The 18065-nt window shown below is 45.0% G+C and overlaps 1 protein-coding gene across 2 annotated transcripts in view; it reads right to left on the bottom strand.

Moving 5' to 3' along the window:
* The window catches only part of PPARD (peroxisome proliferator activated receptor delta), a 96155-nt gene that overhangs the window by 77730 nt on the left and 360 nt on the right, over positions 1 to 18065 (bottom strand). The window contains exon 2 of one of the 2 annotated variants that reach the window (XM_012804855.1): positions 14099 to 14182. The exons of the other annotated variant lie outside the window; for it this stretch is intronic. The gene's annotated coding sequence lies outside the window, so the exon portion shown is untranslated. The remainder of the gene's footprint in view (positions 1 to 14098; positions 14183 to 18065) is intronic. 2 annotated transcript variants of the gene reach the window in all.

Here is an 18065-nt window from a genome sequence, read left to right as displayed (position 1 = left end):
AAAAAAAAAAAAAAAAAAAAGATATGCTGCAAGAAAATATGAATAGGGCTGGAATTACACAATTTTTTTTTTTGGTAGACACAGAGTCTCACTTTATCGCCCTCAGTAGAGTGCCGTGGCGACACAGCTCATAGCAACCTCCAACTCCTGGGCTTAGGTGAGTCTCTTGCCTCAGCCTCCCAAGTAGCTGAGACTACAGGTGCCCACCACAACACCCAGCTATGTTTTTGTTGTAGTTTGGCCGGGGCCAGGTTTGAACCTGCCACCCTCTGTATATGGGGCCAGTCCCCTACTCACTGAGCCACAGGTGCTACCTGAATTACACAATTTTGATAGGATGTAGCCTGCAATTTGAGAATGTATTTATCTAGTGATTTTTACTAGATAAACAAATAGAAATTATTAGTCAATTTGTTTATTACCAAATATCTTTTATTTTTCAATGACAACTATTTGGCCCCACTATTTAAAGTAGATAAGCAGAGTCACCTAGGAATATAAAAACAGGGACATAGGCATGGATGTAATCAGTGGAGACAGTTTGTACCTGAGCCCTCAGATGATGACTGAGGTTACTGACAGGCTAACATTTTGGAGAGTTGCCAGAGCACCAAAACTGTCAGGGACAGAGTGACTCCTCAGCCTGGCTCTACTTGACCTTCTAGGATCTGATTCTTAGAAACTCAAGCAATATTATATGGACCAGAAGGAGGAGAGGGGCTGTACCAGGTGCAAGCAGAGGGTTTCATCTCTGGAGCCAGAAGCGAAGGAAGGATGAGCATGAAAATAAGACCGTCTACTGAGGCTTAGGGAGGCACCATCCTGAGGCTGCTGGGGGATGAAAGAATGGGGGTATAAGTGCTAATGGGCCTGGGAGATAGCCATAAATATGCAGTGGCACCAGCTCCCATCCCCCATTCCCCAGGCTGAGTGATAGGGAAGAAAGCAGAAAGGTGCTGCTCCTGGGGGAGAAGGGCAAGGAGGTAAGGGGCTCAGAAAGCATTTCAGGTAAGTAGCAGCAGGACTCACACTTGGGAGACCAGGAGGGCTGGAGTGGAAAGAAGTGACAGACTCAGGGAACTCGACTTCTTCATCGGCTAAGGGCAATGGAGGGGCTCCCAGAAATCCCTCCAGAACTGCCTGGGGTGAGTGGCCAACCAGTACTTCTAGGTACACAGCCCCACACCAACTCTAATAGTAGACCTGCTTTTGTTATTCAGAAAAAAGAGTCTGCATTTTTTTCCTCCTCTAAGTTTTTTTTTTTGAGACAGAGCCTCAAGCTGTCACCCTGGGTAGAGTGCTGTGACATCACAGCTCACAGCAACCTCCAATTCCTGGGCTCAAGCGAGTCTTCTGCCTCAGCCTCCCAAGTAGCTGGGATCACAGGCACCCACCACAACACCCGGCTATTTTTTGGTTGCAGTTGTCATTGTTGTTTGGCAGGCCCGGGTTGGATTCAAACCCGCCACCTTAGGGTATGTGGCTGGCGTCTTAGCCACTTAAGCCACAGGCACCAAGCCTGTGTAAGTGATTCTCAAAGGTACTGAACAAGCTCAGCTTATAGCTAAGACTACAGGCACCGCCACAGTCCCAGCTATTTTTAGAGACAGGGTCTCGCTCTGACTCAGGCTGGTCTGGAACCCATGACCCCAATCCACCTGCCTCATCTTTTTTTTTTTAAACTAGAAAATTTTCTTGGTGTAGCTATCCTTAGTACTTTTTTCTTTGGAGACAGAATCTCACTTTGTCACCCTCAGTAGAGTGCCGGGGCATCAGAGCTCATAGTAACCTCAAACTCTTGGGCTTAAGCAATTCTCTTGCCTCAGCCTCCCAAGTAGCTGGGACTACAGGCACCTGCCACAGGCCTGGCTATTTTTAGAGACGTGGTCTCGTTCTTGCTCAGGCTAGTCTCAAACTCATGAGCTCAGGCAATACACCTGCCTTAACCTTCCAAGTGTTGGGATTACCACCTGAGCCACTGTACCTAGCCTATCCTTAGTACTTAAAACCAACCTGAGGCTCAGCACCCGTAGCACAGTGGTTAAGGTGCCGGCCACATGCACCGAGGCTGGTGGGTTTGAACCCAGCCCAGGCCTGCTAAACAATAATGACAACTATAACAACTACAACAAAAAATAGCCGGGTATTGAGGCAGACACCTATAGTCCCAGCTACTTGGGAGACTGAGGCAAGACAATTGCTTAAGCCCAAGAGTTTGAGGTTGCTGTGAGCTGTGACACCACTGCACTCTACTGAGGGCGACATAGTGAGACTCTGTCTAAATAAATAAATAAATTCTCTCCAAAAGAAAAAAAAAAAAACCTTAACTAAACATAAACAGGATGGTTCCTGCCTCACCAATATCCCTGGTACTTAACTCCCTAGTCTCCATTCATCCATATTTTCCTTACAGGCCCCATGAAGCACTCATCAAATTTCCATATCCCCTAAAGCAGCAGTTCTCAACTTGTGGGTCGCGACCCACTCGGACTGTATTAAAGGTTTGTGGCATTGGGAAGGTTAAGAACCACCGCAAAGCAAACAAAATGTCCTTCCCTTCCGTACAAAATGGCATATTAAGCAATTTTTAGCACCTTCAAAAAAAACTACCAATCCAGGCCCTCTCATTTTAACTAAATCAGAAGCAGAGCTGACTTCATGCCTATCCCAGCAGGGAGGCAGTTCCTTCTCTCGTTTTCCTGTCACTAGAGACCAGAAAGACTGAGAGCCTGAGAGGGTCCACGTGCTGCATTGGAGGAATTATCTTGTGTTCCTTCAGGGTTTTCTCACTGGGTTAGTTTGGCTCCATCACCATTGCCCTGTCCACAACTGTTCCACCCTATTCTTTAATAGAACCTAGAGGTACTAAGAAAGTCACTAGGGAAGCCCAGATATTGGTTAAGATTTACCTATATCCTTCAAAGTTTTCTGACTGGATTGACATGAGGAAAGCTGGATTATGGCAACTTACTTCACCATTGCAGTTACGAGAAGAAATGTTGCTTTTCTAAGATTTTTAATGAGTCATTCCAGTTATTTTTAAAATGACCCAGATTGAACATCCTCTTTAAGGTTCACTCTTATTCCTACTATAATGCTCCACAAGTATCTTTACAGAGTAGCTTTCTTACCTCTTTACTTCTTCCTAGGCATCACTATACACTACAGTATATGCAGATGTATGTATATAAGTATATATATTTTGAAACAGAGCTTCAAGCTGTCACCCTGAGTAGAGTGCCGTGTTGTCACAGTTCACAGCAACCTCCAACTCCTGGGCTTAAGTGATTCTCTTGCCTCAGCCTCCCAAGTAGCTGGGACTATACAGGTGCCCACCAGAATGCCCGGCTATTTTTTGGTTGTAGTTGTCATTGTTGTTTGGCAGGCCCAGGCTGGATTTGAACCCGCCAGCTCTGATGTATATGGCTGGCACCTTGCCGCTTGACCTACAATGCCAAGCCTATGTATTTGTTTTTTTTTTTAAAGTAAAAATGCTCTTCTCATTCTCCTTTGTCTGATATAGGTACCAAGTATATAGTCAGAAAATAAATAAAGGCTACAAAAACTTTCCAAGGAAGATCATTGAAAAGAAAAATCCTCTCTTCCTCCAATAACACACAGCTAGACTTTAAGGCATGCCAGCTAAGAAAAAAGATCACCCACAGTGACAGGAAGACTGGACCTTTCCCTCTTTGGGTAGTAGCTGAATTTCTGTTGAAGTCCTAGTGAAATATATAACTCTTCATTTGTTCTAATCAAGTGTTATCTTCAGCTTTCCTTCAAAGAATACCTTTACATTTCCATTAGAATATGAAGATTCAGAGATTTTGAACAGCAAGGTTCAGGGTGGGTATCAGTCACTAAATCATGTGTTAGCAATGCAGAGAGGAAAAGATAATGGAGAATGGCAGGGGCGGAGGGTAGCAGAAATGTATCTTCATTGGGAGCACTGAAAGAAAGCAAGTTTTTCAAAGTTTTTGCCGGTATCTCTTGAAGGCCCAGGCTGCTACTGTGCTGAGGGCATACACTGGCTCTAGCACCATAAATATGGGAATACCACGTGGGTCCCCTTCACCTTGATGTCCTATAGGTTCATTCTGCACCTGTAACCTGTGCTGCACTCTGAGGGACACAGCATAGCCTGCATTGCGAAAGAGGTCTATAGCATCCTAGTGCAGCAAGTTCTTTAGGTCTTGGCCATTTACTCAGAGGATATCACCCTCCTGGAGCTGCTCATCCAGGGCCGCAGCCCCATTCTCTTTGATGCAGCTAAAACTCATCTCTTCCTCAGTGACCAAATAATCTACTCTTCTGTTCATGTTGTACTGTCTGCCCTGCTTCCTACTGGGGTCACCTGGGGCTCCGCAGGTGAAGGTGAATCAATCTCCACACTTAGCCCAAAGCACAGCACTTTTGGTTTCCCAATTTTATTTTATTATTTTTCAGTAGTGACAAGGTCTTGCTCTTGCTCAGGCTGGTCTCAAAAAAGGGGTCCTCTTGCCTTGGCCTCCCAGAGTGCTAAGATTACAGGTGTGACTCACCATGCCCAGGCAAAAAGAAACCCTTTATTACTGATCTGAATGAAGGTGTTAGGAGAGTCCCAAAAGCAAGGATCAGATACTATTTGATTACCTTTACTCCCAAGAATTCCCCAAATGTTTCCCCAAAGTGCAGATAATCTCAAATATATGTATTAGTTCTAGCATCATGAAAGGGATTCCTTAAAATATGAATAGAGATCAGCCAGGTCGCTATCTGTACTTGAGGCAGATGAACCTTGCATAGTTTCTGTTATGCCATAACAAATCATCACAAACTTAGTGGCTTAAAACAAAACACATTCATTCTCTTATAATTCTGAAGGTTAGAAATCTGAAATTAGTTTCAATGGGCTAAAATCAGCATGTTGGCAGGGCTGCACTTCCTCCAGAGATTCTAGGGGAGAATCTTTCCTTGCCTTGTCCAGCTTTTAGAGCTGCATTCCTTGCATTTTTTGGCTTCTTCCTCTGCTTTCAAAGCCAACTGCAGTAGTCACATTGCTTCCTTCTGTGTCTAATCTCTCTCTGCCGCCCCCTTATAAGGATACTTGTGAATGCAGTTAGGGCCCACCCAAATAATCCAGGATAATCTCTCCATCTCAAGATCCTTAACTCAATAATACCTGCGAAGTCCATTTTGTCATATAAGATCGTATTTATAGGTTCTAAGAGTTATGGTCTATGTATCTCTGAGGATCATTATTTAGCAAAGAAGGAAACTTCAAAAAATTTGGAAGAAACACAATTCAAATACTTGGTCCACATGAAACAAGTGCCAGATCAGGAGCTTCAGCAGCACCCCTAAGGCCAAGGTCTTTCTTTCCCTAAAATTGCTTATTATTTAAACAGGTGGAGGAGAATTAATTAATGCTATGGCACTGAGCATTTTAGCCCTTGGAAGGGGTCCTTGGAAGGGAAGGGCAGTTTTCTCTTCTCCAACCTGAAGCTCCCAATGGATTGCTGAGGACCTCATTCCAAGATGTGCAAACTGAGGGTCAGTGGGAATCAATCAGGATCTCTGGACTGTCCTGCAGGCTTTTACAGGACAGAGAGCTATGAAGTGCTGTGGGCCAAATGCACGAGCTCAGATAAGCTTTCCCATATGCATGCTGTCTGGGGCACAGGGTTCTGAGAACCCTCTGGGCTTGGAGAGGAAGACTGCTATGACCACAGTGCCACTACCACCAGGTTGGACACCAGGAATGGGCAGGTTAATGGTGATCCATGTGCTGTTGCCAACTCTTCTCCACACGGCACCTGTGGGAGCTACAGGAAGACACTAAACAGCTTGGAGAAGTAAACCCTGAGAAACACCACCACTCCAAGAGATAGTTTTATGCCTTGGACACTATCCACCTGTTGTGTGGACATCATAAGGTTGCTTACTTACTTGGAACATGGTGCTTATTGTAAACAATTTTACTCTTCCTCAAGGCCCTCACTGTCCCAGTGATGTGACTAAGAATTAGATCTTTGGCTTGGTGTCTGGAGCTCAAGCTGCTAAGGCGCCAGCCACATACACCAGAGCCAGCGGGTTCAAATTCAGCCCAGGCCTGCCAAACAACAATGACAACTACAACTAAAAAATAGCCGGGCATTGTAGCTGGCGCCTATAGTCCCAGCTACTTGGGAGGCTGAGGCAAGAGAATCACTTAAGCCTGGGAGTTGGAGGTTGCTGTGAGCTGTGATGCCACAGCACTCTACCCAAGGTGACAGCTTGAGGCTCTGTCTCACAAAAAAACAACAAAAGAATTAGATTCTCATTTACCAAGTTTATTGATGTTATACTGACCACTGAATCCAGCTAACCAGGAATATTTAGTGGGGGAAATGACCTAACAATGGTCAGAGTGATTGTGACTTGTAAGGGACATCAGCAATGTCTAGAGACATTTCTTAGTTTTTGCAACTGGGGAGGGGAGAGTGCTACTGGCAGCTGGTGGGTAGAAGCTAGGGACGCTGCCAAACATCCTATATACATAAGACAGCCCACACAACAGATAATTGTATGTCTGACCTAATATGTCTATAGTGCTGGGGCTGACAAACCCTGTACTAGAAGAAAGGAGACTGGAGGCAAAATAAGTTGACTGTTACCAGCATGAAAATGTTTTAGGCAATTATGGGTAACCAAGAAAAAGCATACCTTGTTTGTTTATTTGAAAAAAAGGGATGATGAGCACAGCTTGGGGTTCTGACAAACTCAAGAACAACACGTTTTTGAGGGGAGAGTAGGCCCACAGACCAATGTACATGGAAGCGGTCTGCTCAGCTGATGCTGCCAGAGAGAGGGCAGAGATGGTTTGTACCCCTACTGGAGTGGCAGCCAAGTAACTCTGTTCCTCTGAGGTCACAATTCCTGGATGAGGGAAGTACCAAAAGCAGTGATGAGGATCAAGGGATCACAGCAAATCAACGAAAGCAATGACAATCGGTTTTCAGAACCAATTGAACTTAAGCATGAAGAGGTTTCACTGTAACACTTAGGCCCCTCTCCCTTCAGAGCCCTCCTCCTGATAGAACTCTTTCAAAGCCATGTTGCTATTACCTATGGAGAACTCAGTAATAATCCCAGGAGAGCTGTTGAGATGACAAGGCTGGATATAAATTAGGTGTTAAAGGTAGAACTCAAAAAGAGAAGGGTACTGCAATGCCCTGAATGCCAAGTTTAAGGCACTGATGCCTAAGATAAAGATTCTCTGGCTAAGGCTCGGCGCCTGTGGCTCAGGCGGCTAGGGCGCCAGCCACATACACCTAAGGCGGCGGGTTCGAATCCCCAGCCCGGGCCCGCCAAGCAACGATGATGGCTGCAACCAAAAAATGGCCAGGCGTTGTGGCGGGCGTCTGTGGTCCCAGCTGCTTGGGAGGCTGAGGCGGGAGATTTGCTTGAGCCCAGGAGTTGGAGGTTGCTGTGAGCGTGATGCCATGGCACTCTACCCAGGGGGATGGCTTGAGGCTTCGTCTCCAAAAAAAAAAAAAAAGATTCTCTGGCTAAGGCTGGGATCCCTAAGCCCTTGCCTATAAATCAGAGAAGGGTTTGTTTCGGAAAGTCATTTCTCCCTGAGCTCACCACCTGAGAACCCAACTTAGGAGAAGAAAATGAAGGCTGAGGACATTAAGTCGTAAATTCATGGCTAGAGAGCCAGTTAACATCAGAACTAAGAGCCACGTCCAGGTTTGCCCAGCACCAAATCCATTCTCTTCACAGACAATGAAAGGGCAACAGATATTCCCCCATGTACAACTGAGTGATAGCCCAATAAATCCATCCTAAGTTGAAAATAACACAAGTCATAAATGCATTTAATACACCTAGCCTACAGAAGATCATAGCTTAGCCGAGCTTATTTTAAATATGTTCCGAATACTTACATTGACCTACAACTGGGCAAAATCATCTAACACAAAGCCTACTTTATAATAAACTTGTGACTATTTCATGTAATTTATCGAATGCTGAATTGGAAATGAAAAATAGACAGGTTGTGTGGGTACTTGTGAAGTACCATTTTTTTTTTTTTTTAGACAGGGCCTCAAGCTATCCCCCTGGGTAGAGTGCTGTAGCATCACAACTCACAGCAACCTCCAACTCCTGAGCTCAAGCGAGTCTCCTGCCTCAGCCTCCCAAGTAGCTGGGACCACAGGCGCCCACCACAACACCTGGCTATTTTTTGTTGCAGCTGTCATTGTTTGTGGCGGGCCCTGGCTGGATTCAAACCTGCCACTTTAGGTGTATGTGGCTGGCGCCTTAGCCACTTGAGCCACAGGCGCCAAGCCGTGAAGTACGATTTTTACTGAATGCATATTGCTTTTCCATCATGGCAAAGGTGAACCATAGTAAACTGCGAACCATGTGTCTAAAAAAAGGGCAAAGATATTAGGTGCTGGCTGGGTGTGGTGGCTCACATCTATAATCCTAGCACTTTGGGAGGCTGAGGCAGGTGGACTGCTTGAGCTTAGGAGTTTGAGACCAGCCTGAGCAAAAAAAGCAAAACCTCATCTCTACTAAAAATAAAAAAACTAGCCAGGCATTGTGGTGCACGCCTATAATCCCAGCTACTCAAGAGGCTGAGGCAAGAGGATTACTCAAGCCCAAGAGTATGATGTTACTGTAAGCAATGATGACGCCATGGTACTCTACCCAGTGTGACAGAGTAAGACTCTGTCTCAAAAAAAAAAAAGACACTTAAGTGCCAAAAACCAGAAGCCAAGGCCCCAGGGAAGCTCTCTGCTGATGCCTTGGCCCCGTACAGAGCCTTTTCAGCCTCCAATCTCATCCTCTTCCAGATTCCTTTTGCTGTTTGCCCTTCTTAACTTCACCCTTTTCATCCCTCTCCCTAACATTCTCTAATTTGTCCTCCCCCTTCTTCTTCTTATTCCTCTTTACTTCTTAATGGTCTATGATACTAAAACTAAAGTACATTTGAAACATGGTTAGTGGTATTAAATGAAATTTCATCTTTCCTGCTTTTTATTTTTGAATATTTCCTGCTTAACTTTTTATGTGCCTTGACAATAAAACCTACACTTAAGTTGCTTTGTAACTTTTGTGAACCATTTAATTTCCCAGCCCTAAATGGGGGTGGGAATGGGGATGGGTTACTTCATCTACGTTCTGTGTACTTAATCTATGTGACTGATAAATCAAAATCAATGCGTTTAACTGTAACCAGAGAAACTCAGATTTACTAAGAATAATTAATTTCCTTACATTTATGTCAGTGCAGGAACCTCCTACTCATCCTCTGCCTCCAATCTTTCTTCATTCAATTCATTATGCAGTATTACCACCATCATTTCTTATTCTAAAACCATTTATGGCTCTCCACTGCCCAAAGAACAGAGCACAAACTCCTATACCTGGCATTCAATCTCCTCTATCAACTTACTTGGAATTTCCTAACTAAAAGCAGTTTCCAAAAAGGGAAATTGTAAGGAGATGCACTTTTTTCCTAGGTATTCGAATACAGGCCAGGCCAGTATTATATATAGCATATGGGATGCTAAAAAGTAGTAGTATAGAAGCCTCTTTCCCTCCTCAACTAACTATGCCTCTTAGTACTCATATCTTTGTTTAGTCCTCTCCTTGCACTGAACCTACAACCAACAGAACAGAGGGAATGATATTACGTGACTTCCAAGGCTAGATCATGAGAAACTTTGTCATTTCTGTCTGAGACACTCACTTTCAGGATGCTTCTGCTCAGAACCCAGCTATCATTTTGTGAGAAGTCCAAGACACAAGGAAAGCCACTTGTAGACACTCCATTCAACAGCCAGTGTCACATGCCAGCCAGATGAGTGAGCCAGCTTACATGTCCAGCCTAGCTGAGCCTTCAGATGATGCCTGCCTCAGTCTCTACTTAACTACAACAACATGAGAGACTCCAAGCAAGAACCACTCAGCTGAGCCCAGATAATCCACAGAACCATGAAGATAATAAAATGAAAAATACCTATTTCACTTAAGAATACCCTAGATGAACCAATAAAAACTAACTTTATTAATAAAGTTTGACCCTTGAGACGTCTTCAATTCTTTGCAACAAAATAGGAATTACACGACAATCTCAAGAAAAAACACCTGTGCAAATGAGTTGCAAGCTAAACTAGCCACTTTATTTTTACTTGAAAGATTAACAGACAAATTATGATTATTTAGACTTCAGCATTTGAGAGACTTTGTTTTTTTTTGAGACAGAATCTCACTATGTCGCTCTTGGTAGCATGCATTGGTGTTACAGGTCACAGCAACCTCAAACTCTTGAGCGTTCCAAATCACCAGGAATGAGCTGAGAGAGATTTTTTTTAAAAAAATGAAGTGAGACTGTCAATTCCAAAAAAATAATAATAATAACTGGCATTATGTTACCAGTGATTTAAATGAAGCTTTTTTTTTTTTTTTCTGAGACAGAGCCTCAAGCTGTCCCCCTGGGTAGAGTGCCGTGGCATAGCTCACAGCAACCTCCAACTCCTGGGCTCAAGCGAGTCTCCTGCCTCTGCCTCCCAAGATGCTGGGACCACAGGCACCCGCCACAACACCTGGCTATTTTTTTTCAGTTGCAGCCATCATTGTTGTTTGGCAGGCCCGGGCTGGATTCGAACCCGCCACCTTAGGTGTATGTGGCTGGCGCCTTAGCCACCTGAGCCACAGGCGCCGAGCCTTAAATGAAGCTTTTAAGAGAAAATTCGAATTACAGAAAACTTGTATCTGCTACTGTCAGTTTCGAAGCTTCCCAATACTATAAGACTTTTCTAATGAGATCAGTGATGATACTAATGACTGTGATTTTTTGATACTTCGAATGTATCAACATTTGGAAGATCTATATAACATAGTAAAACAGTATTTCCCAATGACCAATTCACAGTAAAAGATCTATTCAAAATGTAAGATAGACCAACTGATTTTTTTTCCTTCTTTTTCTTCGAGACAGGGTCTCAAGCTGTTGCCCTAGGTAGAATGCAGTGGTGTCACAGCTTACAGTAACCTCAAACTCCCGCGCTCAAGCAATTCTCCTGCCTTATCCCCTCAAGCAGCCAGGACCACAAGCACCCGCCACAACGCCCAGCCTTTTTTTGTTGTTGTTGCAGTTATCGTTGTTGTTCTAGATGGCCAGGGCTGGATTCGAACCCACCAGCCCTGGTGCATGCAGCCGGCACCCCACCTACCTAGCTACAGGTGCCGCCAGACCAATGGATTTTAATGTCACAAAGTATGATAAATTTGTTGATAAGGTTCCAGACTTCACATTGCAACCAACCTTTAAGAAATTACCACTGCTGAGTTTGTTATAGTATCAAAGAAGAATATTCACAATCATCTGTAAAGGCTACTAATATACTTCTCTCTTCCACACACATCTGTATGAGACCAGATTTTCTTCAGATCCTTCAAACAAAACAAAACATACAAGTATTGCAAGAGATCGAATATAGAAGCAGTTGTAAGAATTCAGCTGTCTTTCATTAAACATTTTATGGCAAAAATGTAAAACAATGTTGCTCCCTTCAATAATTCTTTTTGTTTTGAAAAATAGTTATTTATCACTAAAAATGTAATTTGTGATAACATGTAACAGGTTTATAATTATATAATTATGTTAAATGAATTTTAAAGTAACTATTTTTTTTAATTCCTCAGTTTTAATTTCTTCTTCTTTTTTTTTTTTCTTGAGATACAGTCTCACTTGATTGCCCAGGCTGGTGCTATGGCATCAGCCTAGCTCACAACAGTACCTCAAACTCAAACTCCTAGGTTCAAGAGATCCTCCTGCCTCAGTCTCCCAAGTAGCTGTGACTATAGGTGGCTACCACCTCCCAGAGTGCTAGGATTAAAGGCATAAGCCACCGTGCCCAGCCAGTTTTAATTTCTAACATGGTAAACAGAAGCTCTTCGGGTTCTCATTAATTTTTTAAAATGTAAAGGGGTCTTAAAGCCAAAAAGTTTAAGACTATTTTTACAATATTCTAAAGTTGACTTCAAAATAAACTTTCTTTCAAGGCCCAATGAAAAGACCCAGTTTCTTCAGGGACAAAGCCAGCCCTCACTGATGACTTGCTCTTCTAAACATGTATCTTTGTACAGCACTATGTTCTCACTACCCACCAGTTTTCTAATATTTGAAAAATCCTAGCTGGGCATGGTGGCTCCTGCCTATAATCCCAGCACTTTGGGAGGCCAAGGTAGGAGAATAGCCTGAGGCCAAGAGTTCAAGACCAGCCTGGGCAACATGGACCCCCATCTCTAAAAAAACTAATAAAAAAATGTAGCCACACATGGTGGCTTATGCCTGTAGTCCCACCTACTTGGCAGGCTGAGACAAAAGGATGACTTGAGCCCAGGAGTTAGAGGCTGCAGTAACGTACAATCACACCAATGTACTCCAGCCTGGGGCTCAGAATGAAAGCCATATATATATAGATAGATAGATAGATATGTATGTGTGTGTATATATATATGTATGTATGTATATATATGCATATATTAAAATCTACAAATAAATATAAAAAATAAAAAATATTTTTTGTGTATAAGTTTTCTTCCCCAAGCGAGGTTCCCTACCCCTGAAGGGAGTAAGCACAGCCAAGGACCGTGTCTCATGTCTGAAACATCTGTCATAGCACCTGGTCTCCAAAAGTACCTCAGGTGGGAAAGACTAAGATGGCAGCCACAAGGGCTTTTTGAGATTAGCACTAATAAAGCTATAGCCTCATCAGTGGCACCTGTGGCTCAAAGGAGTAGGGTGCCAGCCCCCTATGCGGAGGTGGTGGGTTCAAACCCAGCCCCGGCCAAAAACTGCAAAAAATAAAAATAAAAAAGTTATAGCCTCATCTTTGCCAGAGAAAACCAAGAAAGAAAACTTCTAGCTGGGACTGGGAGCTCAAAGCTGAGGGATGAACTGGACAACTGACCCCTGGATATACACGATTGCTGCCACTGTGGCTGGCTGCCACTGAAGCAAATCAGTTCAACTCCCTCTCCCGGCTCCGGGAGAACTTCCATCTCATCCCCTTAGGGAACCTCAGAAGTCTCCCAACTTCCCCTTATTTCTCCCTCACATTTTCTTCAGAGGGGGAAGGACTTGCTATAGCCTTGAGAACAGGAGGGGTCCCTGCCCAGGACCTTCCTCAAAGATCTACAAACAACCTGACCCCACATACTGACAGGCACAGGAGTTCACCACCCTGTTTGGCAACAGGAAAACCCGCGGAGTGTTAAAGGCAGAGAAAGGGAAGTAAAGCCTACAAACAGCTACTGGAATCACTGAACTTCAGAGATTAAAACAAGTCAGACAGGAGGCCCACATTTCCCCTGGCCCCCAGCAGGGAGTCACCATAATCCAGCCTCCCAAACAGTTAGGACAATGAACATCAAATTCCCTAGAGCTCCCCTTCTGAGTTTATTAAACCTGTCAGGCATCCTGAAAATAAGGAAACAGCAATGGGAAACCCAGAGCATTGTTCAGACTCTGTTGAGGATCCCCTACCTGAGCAGAGATAGAAGCAACAATCCTGTGTATTATGTCCAACATACCATGGACCTGTGAAGCAGTAGCTGAATCTGGTTTTTTTTTAATTATTATCATTTCCCAAGTGCCTGGCACATAGTTACTCAAAAGTATTTGTTGCCTAAATGACAATGAATGATGGCCTGGCACCCCAGGCATCCATATGGGCAGAGAAGAAAGTCTATTTATTTATTTATTCAACAAATATTTATTAAGCATCTCTTCTGTGCCAGATACTGTCTCAGGCTCTGTCCCAGACACAGCAGGAAGCAAAATAAGTACTTGCCTGATGGAGTTCATGTTTTACTAGATGCAAAGGTGAGACTCTGCATGCTCCTGAAAAGACTTTGTAAACCACAAACATTCAGGAATTATTTATTAAGTGACTACAGTATGTGTAAGTGACGGGGACCAGATGATATGACAGGCACATCTGGGATCCCAGATTCAATCCTTATTAGATTATTTCATCTTCAAGGATAGGACCCTGAATCTGGATCCCATGTCAGTCAGCTTTCAGAGTTTCCTAAGTAAGGGAAATGAGATTACCTCTTTGGTACATCTGTCTTCATCTGTTGGTGAGCAGAAGCCACTGTGTAAGTACCATGTGCATGCCCAAAACACCACATAAGACTGCAGGATAGAAATAAACCAAACATCTTTAGCTAAGAGGTACCAGAGGTCCAAAAAATAACTCTAATAAGTTATAATGAAATACCAGGGCTCAAAGAGTGCTCCCAAAGATGAGCAATCTGGCTCTTCATCTGTCCCTCACACACCCTTGCTAGATGTAACTCTAAGCCTGAGTCAGCAAATATTTCCCAATCCTGGAAGTAGTATGATCACTCCCAAGCAAGCAGACACTGGCTCTGGTGATTTTATCAAGGTGGGGCAGAAGGATTTGGTAAGGTAAGGAAAGAACTAGTGTCCAACACCAGTTAGGGTGGCAGCTAATAAATGGAGATGCCCTGAGTCATGCTTGACCAAAGACCTGTGGAGACAGGACTGGAGTCACACCCCAATCACTAGCATGGTGAGTTATGAAGGCTAGGAACCATCTACCAAGGTAGAAGATCCACATGTCTGAAACCTGATGCAATGGGCCATTCTCTCCCAGCCACAAGCCAGTACCCAGCTCTCCTCTGATACCCTAGAATCCAGCTCCAGCAAGTAGCCCTTCCTCCTGGCTCCAAAGGCAGAGAAAAATGCTCAGGGACGTCAAACCATCTCCAAGAAACGGCCACTGGGCAATCCGAAATAACACAGTGCAGACAAGAGCAGCAGGCACAGGGCTTCTGACGTGATACAGGCAAGGACCTGGCAGGACAGACAATACACAGAGATGCTGGATAGGGAGGAGGAAGAGAATGTTTCTAGTGTGGACAATGCTGAGCAACAGGGCTGGCTCCTGGCACTTCCAGGCCCTCCAGGGGCACTGAAGGAAGGCACTATAGTTCAGCTTCTCAGCCTGCAGGGAGCATCCAGGGAGGTGGGCCTTGGTGATAGGATATAGCTGAAACCTTTAAAAGCAACAGGTCCAACACCTGCAAGGAGCTGCACTGTCCCATGACATGCCACAGTCCACAGGCCCTGAGAAGAGTTTGTACAACAGCCACGGCAGCTGCACTGTGCCAAAGCAGAGGCCTACCTGCTTCCCAGGCCAGCACCCTACACTGGCTGTCCTCTTACCAGGCTCCCAGACTAGGAGTCTAAAAGACCACAGGTGAGGCTGGAAGGCTGGGTAGGGGCAAGTTTTCCTCAGTGGGTTGAGGCATACACAAGAAAGCAGTGGGGAAGAGTCAAGGAGAAAGGCAGTCAAACAATAGAGCAGTCAGTTTATTAAACTAAGGAGTTGACAGGCAACATCACCTGCAGAATAGTGTTGGGGGGCTACTGGCCCATATCTTTGAAACAGAGAGGCGAGCTGACTCAGGCTCTGCAAAAATCACTGAATGGGAATTTGGTAATTGATAGTCACAATTACCTGCTCAGAAAACGGCAAAGTGAACAAACTGCAGTAAGTTATGGAGCTGGCTGCCAGTGCCCAAGCTGCTCCACAAGGACTGAGACTGACCTGTTCTCAAGCCCTCTCACCTGTTGCCTCAGCAAAGCGCTCTCCTAATTACTAACGGTGAGCACAGACAGAGGCGTGGTAAATTGCTCAAAAGGGCCAGGTAGAGTCCTTCTTGGAAGCCAGAGAATGAATAGAAAAACTGCCAAAGACTCCACCTCAGCCTCTTTAGAATGACCTATAGATGGATGTTTTTCATAGGAACAAGGGACCCTTCTGATCCATTCTGAACAAATTCTACCCCCACCCCCAAGTGCTATGTAGAGGGGACTCAGGACCAACAGAGCAAGAACTACCTCAAAGACAGGCCATCTATGATCCTACTGCTTTCACAGACAAGGGTCAGCGCACGAGGATTATAAAACTTAAAGTCTGGTCCAGCTGATTCAGTTGGCTTTCCACCACAGCTCCTGAAGGTTCCCAATTTTGTGTCCACTTTGGCTCAAAGACAGAACCACACAATCCTCAAAAGAGGGAACCTGCAAACCTGGAGCCAGGTGAAACAAGAAGCTTTCATTTCTAAACATGAGAGTGGGTCATGCTTTTAGAATTCTCCAAGATCAGACCGGGCAGAAATAGTGAATATGTTATTTCTTTTTTTTTTTTTTTGAGACAGAGCCTCAAGCTGTCCCCCTGGGCAGAGTGCCGTGGCATTACAGCTCACAGCAACCTCCAACTCCTGGGCTCAAGCGAGTCTCCTGCCTCCGCCTCCCAAGTAGCTGGGACCACAGGCGCCCGCCACAACGCCCGGCTATTTTTTGGTTGCAGCCGTCGTTGTTTGGCGGGTTCGGGCTGGGGGTCCTGAACCCGCCACCTTAGGTGTACATGGCTGGCGCCTTAGCCGGTTGAGCTATAGGCGCCGAGCCTATTTCTTGAACATTTCTCTAGGAGACTCAAATTGAAGGATAATTTGAGGTCAAATTGAAGGATATGAAAAGAACTTTCTGCCTGGCAAGAAGGTTTAACACCCAGACACACCATGAAAGCGGTGGGCTCTCTAGCCTCAGAGAAAATGAGCTACCTGACTGGCAGCAGACAGCTCAGGTCCCTGACAAGGTCTAACTAATGCAGCCCCATAACCTACCCAGACAGATATCAACCTGATACCTTTACCATGCCTGGGCAAATGAAACAGAACCCTAACATCAGCCTCCCTCTTAGATCCACAGGAAATTAAGGTCCTAAGGAAAAAGGAAGGAGAAGAGAGACTTCAAGAGAACCTGTTCAGTGACCAACATCAGAGGAACCTTCAATTGGTCAAAGATTCTCTTTTTTTTTTTGAGAGAAAATCAGCAGCTGGTTCAAGCTACCAATAACAAAAGAGGCAGATCCCTGCCAGCCTCAGGGCTATCAGGCCGGCAATCTATTTCAAAACTACTCAAAACAGGAAAAAATGTTCTGGAGCCAGTACAGAGGGAAATAGGTTGAGGACCACAGGCATTCTCTGGGGCATAGCTTCTGGGGACTTCTCATAGTTCTTTGGGATGGGGCACAGGGTGGAGGGTGGGAGTGAGGGTAGAGACAGCCTGGAGTAACATGGTTTACGTGTATTCCACACGTCCACAGTAGAAAGCAAAAGAACCCCGTTTCCTGAAAGGGGAAAAAGAGTTGGATGAGGCCTCTGGCTAACACCTGGCACACACCCAACTCACCACAGTCTTGTCTCTCCCCAAGGGTTAGTAAGAGTCAACAGACCAATAAAGGGGAAGTATTAAAGCCAAGATTAGAAGAATAGCCTACAAATTGGGCATCATCTCTGATGAAACAGCCAAGTGAATTCTACCACAAGATATACCCGTTACGTACCTCAGACATTCAGCCCCTTTATTCAGTCAGGGTCTGAACACTCACCCCACCCAACTGCAGGTCAAATAAAAGCAGAGTAGAGATAATGCTTCTCCCTGAAGCAGAGGCAAAGAACTGAGAGAGAAAGACGTGGGTGACAGGAATGCAGGGGTCAGGGCTGATATGAAGGAAAGCACAGAGGAGCAAAAAGAAAGCCTCTGGAAAGAGACTTAGGTAGTCAGGGATGGCAGTATATGGTTGGAAAAAGCCTAATAACACACTGGAGAAGAGGATGAGGACCTGCAATACTAGGAGGGATCAGACAACGGGAGAAGGGAACAAGGTTGGGAAATGAGAGTAAAAACTGAAACGGCAAGGATGGGCAGGAGACAAGGATAACGCAGGGGACAGAGAAGATCCCCAAGGAGATCCTAGGTAGGCAGGGCAATGGATTTGAGGACACCAGAAAGGGATGAAAGAAGAGGTCAGAGGCAGGGAAGAGGAGTGGGAGAGGACTCCAGGCCTGAGACAGGGCACTCAGAAGTGGGAGGGGACGGAGCCACGAGGCCCAAGAGGGGGCAAAGAGTCGGGTGGAAGGAGGCCCGTGGTTCAGGCTCGAACAGCTATGGGGGTCCAAGAGCCGGGGCCGCAGGAACAGCG

This window comes from Otolemur garnettii, unplaced genomic scaffold, assembly GCF_000181295.1.
Source record: "Otolemur garnettii isolate 467f Iridium unplaced genomic scaffold, OtoGar3 scaffold00031, whole genome shotgun sequence".
In the NCBI taxonomy this organism is placed as follows: Eukaryota; Metazoa; Chordata; class Mammalia; order Primates; family Galagidae; genus Otolemur; species Otolemur garnettii.
The sequence above is the reverse complement of the archived record's forward strand: the minus strand, read 5'-3'. Positions and strand labels throughout refer to the sequence as shown.